Source organism: Callithrix jacchus, chromosome 15 (genome assembly GCF_049354715.1).
Source record: "Callithrix jacchus isolate 240 chromosome 15, calJac240_pri, whole genome shotgun sequence".
Classification (NCBI taxonomy): domain Eukaryota; kingdom Metazoa; phylum Chordata; class Mammalia; order Primates; family Cebidae; genus Callithrix; species Callithrix jacchus.
The window spans coordinates 80,765,654-80,776,298 of NC_133516.1; the positions used below are offsets into that span (position 1 = coordinate 80,765,654).

Below are 10,645 nucleotides of genomic sequence, written 5' to 3' on the forward strand. Positions count from 1 at the left end.
CTTTGATTGCTTTGGGCAGTATGGACATTTTAACAATATTGATTCTTCCAATCCATGAACATGAAATATATTTCCTTTATTTGTGTCCTCTGCAATTTCTTTCATAAGTGTTTTATAGTTTTCATTGTAGAGATCTTTTACTTCTTTGATTAATTCCTAGGTATTTAATTTTACTTGTGACTGTTTTAAGTGGGATTACTTTTTCTATTTTTTTTTTTAGGTTTTTCACTGTTAGCATATAGAAGTGCCACTGGTTTTCATATGTTGATTTTGTATCCTGCAACTTTACTGAATTTGTTTATCAGTTTCAACACTTTTTTGGTGGAGTCTATGTTTCTCCAAACATAAAATCATATCTTCTGCAAACAAAGCTATTTGGACTTCTTCCTTTCCAATGTGGATGCCCTCCCTCCCTATCTCTCTCTTTCTCCTTCCCTCCCTCCCTCTTTCTTTCTTTCTCTCTTTCTCTTCTTTCTTTTCTTTCTTTTGTCTGATTGCTCTAGCTAGGACCTCCAGTACTATGTTAATAACAGTGGTGAAAGTGAGGGCATTCTTGTCCTCTTCCAGATCTTATAGGAAAGGCTTCCAGTTTGTTTGTTTGTTTGTTTGTTTGAGATGAAGTCTCACTGTTGCCCAGGCTGGAGTACAGTGGTGTGATCTCAGCTCACTGCAACCTCAGTAATTCTCCCGCCTCAGCCTCCTGAGTAGCTGGGAATACAGGTGAGCACCATCATACCTGGCTAATTCTTGTATTTTTAGCAGAGACGGGGTTTCACTATGTTGGCCAGGCTGGTCTTGAACTCCTGACCTTGTGACCCACCTGCCTCGGCTTCCCAAAGTGGTGGGATTACAGGGGCTTCTACGTTTTTTTTTTTTTTTTTTTTTTTTAGCAATCAGTATGATACTAGCTGTGGGTTTGTTTTATTTGGCTTTTATTATGTTGAATTATGTTCCATGTATACCCAGGTTTTTGAAGGCTTTTATCATAAAGTGATGTTGAACTTTACTGCTTTTTCAGTGTCAGTTGAAAATGATCATATGATTCTTGTCCTTCGTCCTGTTGTTATGATGTATCACATTGATTGATTTGCATATGTTGAACAATCCTTGCATTCGTGGGATAAATCCCACTTGGTCACAATAGGATTTCAGCTGAGGGTGTGGTGACACAAACTTCCCTGTGGCCACAACCAGGGGACTGTGCTGGGTTAGGCCTAAAGCCATCACAACACTGGGTCCTGCCCAAGGCCTCCTGTAACCACTACCAGCTACCAGCTGTGTTCTACCTCAATGTCCTAGGGCTCTGCAGTCAGTGGTGAGGAAGCCAACCAGGCTTGTGCTCTTTCCTTAAGGGCAGTGAGTTCCCCCAAGCCCTGAGTAGGTCCAGAGACACAGTTGGAGCCAAGATTTGAGCCAACGACCTTAGAAATCTACCTGGCATTCTATTCTACTGCATCTAAGCTGGCCCTCAAACCACAAGACAAAGTCCTTCTCACTGTTCCTTCACCTTTCCACAGTTAGAGCAGCCCCTCCTGGTGGTCACCATCACTGGCTCAGGGGCAGTTCTGCTAGGCCATTGGAGATGTTCACTCAAAGTCCAGGGGCACCCCAGTTCGCTTGCAGTGAATGCTGCCAGGCCTGGGACTCACCCTTCAAGGCAATGAATGGGCTCCCCTCTAGCCCATGGCAGGTCCATAAATGTTGTCTAGGAGCTTACACCTGAACTCAGGGACCCAAGAGCCCACTGGTGCTCCATGCCCTGTGGCTGAACTGGTACCTAAATTATCAGCAAGAAAACACCCCCTTTACTTCTCTCAAGCAGAAGGTATCTTTCGTCATAGCCATCATAGCTGGGAAGTAGTAAGTCACACCTGAAGCCAGCTTGTCTCAGAGTCTCACCCAAAGCCCATGGCATACCACCTGGGCATCACTGTTGGTTATTCAAGGTCCAAGGGATCTTTAGTCAGCATGCAATAAATTCTGCCAGGACCAGCTCATTCCTTTCAAGGCAGTGAGTTCACTTCTGGCCCAGGGCATGTCTAGAAATGTTGTTGAGGAACTAGGGCCTGGTATGGAGGCCTTATGACTGCCTGGTGCCCTATCCTACTGTGGCTGAGCTGGTATCCAAGATGCAAGACAAAGCCTTCTTTACTCTTTGCTCTCTACTCTTCAAGCAGAAGAAAGGAGTCACTTTAGTTGCTGTAAGCTGTGTTACCTGGGGTTGGGAGCTGGGTGGCACAAGCACTCTCTTAGCCACCCTGGCTGGACTCTCCCTAGGTCACATGCTTCCCTAGTCCACTGACTCTAGTGTTAAGCCTAGCTGAGCACTAGGGCTTGCTTAGGAATTGCAGTCCTTTTGTCCTGGACTGCCAGACCCCAGACAGAAACTTCTTGTTACTGAAAAAAGAGCCTCCTATGTGTTGGGCATGGGGCCAGATGCAGGGCAGTGAGTCTTAAAGTGTGGTCCTTGGACCAGCACCAACACCATCACTTGGGAGCTGTTAGAAATATGAATTTCCATCCCAACCTACTGAATCAGAAACTCTGGGTGTGGGACCCAGCAACCTGTGTTTTAACAAGTTTGACAGCCATTACTAGACCATCTTTTATATGCATTTGCCCAGGGTCATATTCTGTTCTGGGCTGTAAAAAATGTGTTTCCTAAGAATGATTGTTTAAGTTAAATTAAATGTATTATTTGTAATAAGTAATAAATAAATAATATTTATTTATTATTTATTATTACTGTGTTGCCCAGGTAGGAGTGCAGTGCCATGATCATAGTTCACTGCAGTCTCAAACTCCTGAGCTCGTGATCCTCTTGCCTCAGCCTCCTAAGTAACTCAGACTACAGGAACATGCCACCACCTCAGGCTATTTTTTTAAAATTTCTGTAGAGACATGACCTTGGTATATTGTCCAGGATTCTTTCGACACTATTACTTTTCTCCAAGGATAACACAGCCAAACAAAAATGTATTTTGAATGGATACAAACAGTTTCCTGTCAATGTCAATTCATTCTTCAGTCTCCCTGAAACCTTTCTCCTGCAAAATAACTGCTAACATCTTATAAAACTAGTATTCTAGGAAAGCACAGTTCAGAAGCCATTCCTGTAAAGCTACGGTAATTTTCTGAATCTACAATCAATATGCATAAACTATAGTCTGTGAACTAGAGAAAATGGCCCTTGACCATAGATAGACCACTTCTCACCATCTCTTCCCAGCCACATGCAGGGGATTTACCTATGTGGTTAACATTTGCATCTACCTTTCCGAGCAGAGTCTTGGGTGCTCTACTTTACCCTTAAGTGTTTCATTACTAACTCCCTGTGCAGATTAGTGAAATGAGAATATATTCTTCACAACCAATCCCTCAGTCCCAGATGGGAAGGTCTGGGACCCTGTTTACCTGTGACTTTTGGAAACATCTAAGCACTCCCTGGTCCTTCTCTACTCTCCTGGGAGCCCTTTCCATGACTTCTGCAGGGGCTCTTTCTTTGGGAACTGGAATATTCTTAAGCATTCTTGAATCTGTGCTGATTCAGTGCACTCGCAGTTTCTCTCTGCCTGCTTCAGCTTTGCCCAGAAGAATCAGGAACCAGCATTTAAAAAATAAATCCTGGAACATGCTGCATTCAGTTGTCTCTAAGAGAAGATTCTCTGTTGCTAATGACATCTGAAGCTGTTCCAGAGGAAGACTGTCTCAACTAAACTTACCCCGAAGAAGCCCGCATATGTTTCTATAAACCTGACTTGGAAGCTGGATTAGCCAACATAGCCTGAGCCTCAGTGAGTGACTCCTGACCAAGTAGTCTGGGCAAGAGAAGACTAGGGTCAGCCTGCTATATGCAGAGGCCTTACAAAGAACTGTTTCCACTCTTCCATTACTCATCTGAAATAAATAAAATTCCATCATCTCGTTTTCGCTTTCTTCTCTCTTCTCTCCCCCTTTTTATTTAATCCTCCAGAAGTTTCCAAACTGATTAAAAAACTCTCAGTATCTCTAACGAGAAGTAAGCTCTTTAGAAAGTAATGGGGAAGGTTATTATTCCTCTTATTACTCAGCTGTGCCCATGTGTTGGTTACATTACATCAGGGGCCAGCCAATTACAGTCCATGGGCCAGATCTGGCCTGCTTGTTTTTATAAATAAAGTTTCGTTGAAATAGAGTCATGCTTAGTCACTTGCATTGTATCTATGGTTGCTCTTGTGTTGCAGGGTAGATTGGAGCAGTTATGCCAAAGATTAGCCCACAAAGCCTAAAGTAGTTACTATTTGGCCTTTTACTGAAAAAGTTGATTGACCTCTTCATGAAACTGAGCATAAAGAAAACCCTACTTTTGCCATGAACTGCACATTTCCATGGCTTTGGAAACAGTTATGTGCCTGATGTGAGCAATGGCTTCTGCAAGTTGAAAGGAGTTGACTTCACCAGCTTTCTCAATGAGAGGAGTAAGAGTCCTATAGTTTGTTTTGTGGCCACAGATAGAGGTCACTTCTTTCCCTTGGTTGTCATCTGACTTAGGAGGCATCAGGAGTTTGGTTTGTTTACCATTGGCTCACATGAACAGAATAGCGTAGGTTGTATGCTGGGGACTCACTCCCCCCAGGGAAAAACTTTTAGCTAAGGGTGGGAAGTCCAAGCTGTGAAGCTGAATCACCAGCAGCAACAATTTTTGTTCCCCTTAGATACTGTCAAATGGGTCGGTTCCACTAGGAGCTGGTTACCTTCCTGTGAAGATGACTTTAGGGGAGATGGTGGTATTTGGTTGGGAAACAGAATACCACAACCTCCCAAGAAGCCCACGCGTAATCTGAGTGGGGCACAGACATAAAAGGAAGAAACACAGACCTCAAGTGAGAGAAGAAATGTTCGCTCTTGAGACAATTTTAATTCTGTTCCCACATTATCAGGTGGACAAAGTTCCCCTTGTGAAGTTGCCCTCAAGCGTTTCTCTTCCTCATTTTCTCCTCTACTTCCCAGCTCTACTCCTCAACCCCCTGAGGCTTAAAGGGGACCTGTGATGAGATTAGAGGAGGGGAGGGGACTGATGTCAACTCCCTCCAGCCAAAGACCCGCAGGACAGGGCTGGAACTGGTGAGATAAGAGAGGCACCCGGAGAATAAAGTGTATGGCCAGCCCTGCATTTGCCTGAGGAACGCCCTGTGCTTGGATAAATTGGATTTGCTACCCATAGCAGAGAAGGAGAACTGTGGGGTGTCTCACTGACAAGGTGCTAGAAAGGATGTACAGGACTGGGGTTGTGGTAGGAGATATTGGGGAGGGTTTAATGGAAGCGGATCTTTGCATGCTGTCAGAAGCAGGGGTAAATTCTACGATTCTGTATCCTAATGAATCGTGTCTAAAAGGGAGGAAGAAAAAGTGAGACTGAAGCTGTAATGGTAAAGCAGTAGCACTCACTGCTCCGAGCCAGAACAGGGAAATGTTTGGTCCTTTCTATGGTTTGGACACTGTTGATGTTTTATATCTGTGTTCAGACACGATTGTGGAGTGGTCTTATTTTTGTCTTTATCATGGTCACGGAGACACCCTGCTTGCTGCTGATGTTCTGTGAAGTTGTTTAATAAGAGAACGCCAAGGCCTAGCTTATAGGACCACCCAGATCCAGGTTGTCAGTGGCCACTTTTCTCTTTCTCAGTGATCATTTCACTTTCTTTGAAGTCACAATATCACAGGACAGTAGAGTCAGAAAGGGCTTTTGATCTAATTCGACTCTCACCTTTAAGATAAGGAAATGGAAAATGAGAGATATTACCTGCCTTGCCAACAGCCCACAGCCAGTTAGCGTCCCAGCTGGCAATTCCTGGGCCCTGCACGCACTGGCCCTGCGTCCTATCCAGCTGCATCTCCCACGTGACTCTCCTTCTCTTGGCACTTAGCCTACCCTCCCTTCAATTCCTCCAGTGGGCCAAGTTCTCGGGCCCTTACCATTCCTCTCAGAATGCTCTTCCGCCCCTCTGACTTGAGCCTCTTGCTTAATCCATTTCTCTTCATCCATCCTCAAGGAACTCAAGGAAGCCCCTCCTGGTTCTCCAGGCCTCACTCTCCTGCTCTGTGCATCTGCCTGGAGCTTCCCTGCCACAGCCCCTCTTGCTCTTTATGCAGCCAGGGACCTGGTCTGTCTTATTCATTGCTGGCATACTCAGGACACAGCAGGTGCTTGATGAATGGCTGCTTTACCTCAAGCCCTGTGGAGGCTCTATCACTGGAATTCTCTTTATAGCACAATAAAAAAAGGGATTTTGAATCTTTTCTTGGGGTCATAATATAAACGTAGAGTCCAGTTGCAAGCATACAATAAGCTGAAGTAAAAATGCTGAGGTGTCGCAAGTAGGTGGAGGGTGAATTTGATGATCCCATCCGCATGTCATCCTTCCTGCGATGGCTATCTGGACATGCGGGTGTGCCGGAAAGGCCAGCATGCAGCCAGGAGCCCTCCTACCCCTGAATTACGGAGAGGTCTTTGGCTCAGGGGTGACCGTAATCTGAATCTGCCTATCAGTACTGCTCAAGCCCATCAGTATTTACAAGGTTAGAGGAGAATGCAGGGTAGATTGCTTAGTGTGAAAAAGGCTGTAAAATGAGACAGTCCTGAGACTTCTTAGATTTTTTTTGTGTGTGTGTGAGTGGGAGGGAGTAATGGGTATCTTTGAGATGCTGATGAAAATTTCTGAAAAATGCACATATGCATATAATTTCTTCCAATTCAGATGTTTCATGTACCAGAAAAGCAAGATTAAGTGACTTGCCCGAGAGTACACAGAGGTAGAGCAAGAACGGAAGCTGAGTTTTCTTCCTACCTAGTAATCCCTTTTCCTTATGTGCCTCCTCTCCTCATTGCCCACACAGGAATAACAGCAGTACGGTTGCTGTGCGGATTATATTAAAACAGTGCTAGTAAGAATTTAACATAAAGCCTACCACATAGTAAAGGCTCAAAAAACGTTAGCTCTTCATATGATGATAGTGACTCCCTCTCTCTTCCCAACCAGTGCCTTTGCTAACTGAATTGATCAGGATGGTGACTTGCCACCTCCTGACCAGTCCTAGAATGCCTACTTTGGCCCCGGTGGGATGGACACCTTCAAAAAGCAAATGTATGATTCTGAGACAGCACTGGGGAAGAAAGCCGGGTAAGCCACCCAACAAAATGGTGTCCTCTGAGACTGGGGTAGCATCCTGTCTGCATGGTGGATAGGATTAGCTGCAGGACACACTTCTCGCCTCTACAGTGGGATCATGATTAGGATGCATTCTGATGTCTCTAAAATGACAATAGTCAATGCAGCAATTTGAAAGCAGGTTTGCAAAGAAACTAAAAGAAGACAAACTGCCTTTGGCTGAAGAAGTCTAGTGGAGGGGGACCGAGAAGGGGCCAGGAGATGGTAGTTCTAGTCCTACCCAGCTGCTCCTCTTTGGGACAGCTGTTTTCTTCCCTGGGCTTTGGTGTCTTCTCTTGTAAGATGACCAAGTGGTGTGAGGGGTTTGGTGGGTCCCAGGAAGCCCCTTCTAAGCAGACAGAACCTCAGTGGAAGCGGCTGGATTTGGAAGTGGGCTCTCTTCCTGTCTCCTTTCCAAGTCCTGCTCAGGTGAGAGGGTCTTCCTCCTCTCTCCCAACCCACCTCCCACCTACAGAGATGGGCTCAGCCACTGCCCTGTTGCAGGGGGTGGGGATGGTGGCGCGGAGAGGGGAAGATCCTCAGGGAAAGAGGTTTCTTTCTCCACGGTCAGCAGCCCCACCCCGCCCCAGGCCGCTCCTGCAGTCTCCCTCACGCCGGTGCCCGGATCCGCATCCGCCTCTGCTGCAGGGCAGGCTGTACTGGAGCAGAAAGATCTCTAGCTCGATTTGCAGCCCGGATGCAGCGACAGCGTCAGCAAGGAGGTGAGGTTGTTTTGTAATGCGTGGCGCTAAAGGAGTGGTTTTCCCCGGAGTTGGCCTCTGGCCCTCACAGCGGGAACGTCGCTGCCTTTGCTTTACTGATCATGGGAGTGACTCCTTCAAACAGCCGCCAGCGAGCCTGTGCTGGGCTTGCAGATCTAGTCCCAATGTGCCAGACTCTACCAAGGGTTATTGATAACATAAGACCAGAAACATTTCTGAGCAGAATGAATACATGATTAGAATCCAATACTGTAATGCTGGGCCCAAGAAGGCATCTCAGAATGTTTAGTATAAATCTACCATTTTACAAATAGGTAAACTGTGGCTCAGAAACAGGAAGCAGCTTGGCAAGTCCCAGGGCCAGACGCTAGCAGTGTTAGGACGGAAATGTACACTCTCATCATTTCATAGTTTACTTGGTTAGGAATGGGAAGCTTCTGTTTTTTCTTAGACAGTCTCACTCTTTGCCCAGACTGGAGTACAGTGGCACAATCTTAGCTCACTGTGGCTTCCTTCTCCCAGGTTCAACCAATTCTCCTGCCTCAGCCTCTGGAGTAGCTGGGATTACAGGTGTGCACCACCATGCCCAGCTAATTTTTACATTTTTAGTAGAGACAGAGTTTCACCATGTTAGCCAGGCTGGTCTCAAACTTCTGGCCTCAAGTGATCCACCTGCCTTGGCCTCCCAAAGTGCTGGGATTACAGGCGTGTTATCCCACTGTGACTGGCTGAGGCTTCTTTCTTCTAATTTTTAGTGTGCAAACTGTTAACACAGTAAACCACAATGGAAGGATCAATTTTACTGGAACATTAAGATATGGCCAAATTATGCAGAATTTTAAATTTGGAAAAAATATTAGAAGTCATCTAACTCACTTCATTTGTTTGTGATTGTTTAGAGGCAGAGAATGGTATAGACTCTTGTGGGCTCTGCCCACTGCCATGGCTGTTAGGAAATAAACTCACCTAAACAGAGATGCAAATGAACACCACACACTCTTGTAGGAAAGCAGAGAATTTTGCTACTAGCGTGGCCTGATTTTGAGGGTGGGTGGAGGTGAGTGGGAAGAGTATAGAGATTAGTAAACAGTGTTTAGCAGATTTTTAAAATGTATATATTTTATTTAAGACTGTTTAAAATAAAATATATACTTAGTCCAGAGTATCCATGTTGTGGGATTATTACATTTTAAATTTAACCAGGGAGTTTTCCATCTTGAAGTGACTTAACTGCGCATAGGCAAGGCTATGTACATCAACTGTTGTGACCCTAAGAATCTGAGCATTAGATCATTTATAATAATATGCTAAATACATGATTGAGAAGTCCTGAAAGGATAAATCAGTGAGTATCCGAGGGATGTGTTTGAGAAGACTGGGGCATTGAGATGGAAGGTGTGGACAGGCAAAGGAGAGGGCAGGTGTCATGGAGTGGAGGAGAGGATGGTGAAGTCTCAGGGGTGGTAACAAGCGGTGGTTCTGGGCCCTTCTCAGTTTCCCCTTTCAACATGGTAGCTGTGAGCATGGATTCCGTTCAGCTCTTATAGCAAATGTAATGGAAGATAAGCCTTACCTCACAGGGTTGTTGTACTGACACATGCAAGTGTGTGGCATGTCAATCCTCAGTACGCAACTGTACCTTCTGTCCTGTTCAGCCCCTTCTACTCTTCTAAGTGAGCAGTCCTTCAGCCCTTTCTCTTTTAAGGATCCTAATTCCAGCCAGAGACAGATGGGCCTGTATAGCTGAAACACAGAAGTGTAATCTCAATTGGAGAAGTCCGGATTCATTCCTTTTCTCTGTACCTGGTAACACTATTTCTAATAGGAAATAAAGGCATTTCCATGTTCCTCAAGTGAGGCTTGTTGTGCAAAGATGGTATAGTCTCATAATAGAATACTATGCAATCTTTAAGAACATCTCATAAAACTACCCAAAGACATAGGAAAATGCTCATGATATGCTGTTAATTTAAATAAATTCAAAGCAAACTTATGGATTAGCACATACTGTGAAACCAATTCATTTTCAAAATATGACTAGCCCTAGGAAGAAAAGATGGAGCATTGTTAGACCAAGAAATGATTACTAACGTTAGTTCCATGATACCTAAACAGCAACAGCAGTACAGCTACCTGAGAGTCAGGGGATTAAGTGACTTGTCCAATGCTAAACAACTGGTAACTGGCAAAGCTGCAGCTGGAATCAGTTCTCAGATTTCCAATTCTATGTTCTTCCACTGGACCATTCAAATCTGCTCCTCCCTCAGACTGCTGGTGTCCTTCATAGACATATACATCTCAGGAAGGACATATTATTTTGAAGTAGCCATACTGATGTCACCACAATCATTTAGATGTCCCCAGAAAATAGAGGTTTGTTTATTTGTTTATTTTTAAGTAGTTTTTATCTTGGCTTTCATTTTAGGTTCAGGGAGTGCATATACAGGTTTGTTACATGAGTAAATTTAAATTGCATAATGCTGAGGTTTGGTGTGCGAATGATCTTGTCATTCAGGTAGGAGCATAGATAGCATAGGCAGCTTTCAACCCATGTTCCCACCCCCCTATTCTCCCTTAATGTAGACCCAAGTAGCTTTTGTTCCCATTTTTGTGTCCATGTGAATTCAGGGCTTAGCTCCCGCTTATAAGAGAGAACATGAAGTCTTTGGTTTTCGGTTCCTGCATTAGTTTGCTTAGGATAAAGGCCTCCAGCTGCATCCATGTTGCTGCAAAGGA

At 44.7% G+C, this 10,645-nt stretch overlaps 1 protein-coding gene across 1 annotated transcript in view; it reads right to left on the bottom strand.

The window, feature by feature from the left end:
- The window catches only part of CASR (calcium sensing receptor), a 53,136-nt gene extending 43,540 nt beyond the window's left edge, over positions 1 to 9,596 (bottom strand). The window contains exon 1 of the mRNA XM_035274044.3: positions 9,483 to 9,596. The gene's annotated coding sequence lies outside the window, so the exon portion shown is untranslated. The remainder of the gene's footprint in view (positions 1 to 9,482) is intronic.
- Between the last annotated feature and the right edge of the window lie 1,049 nt (positions 9,597 to 10,645).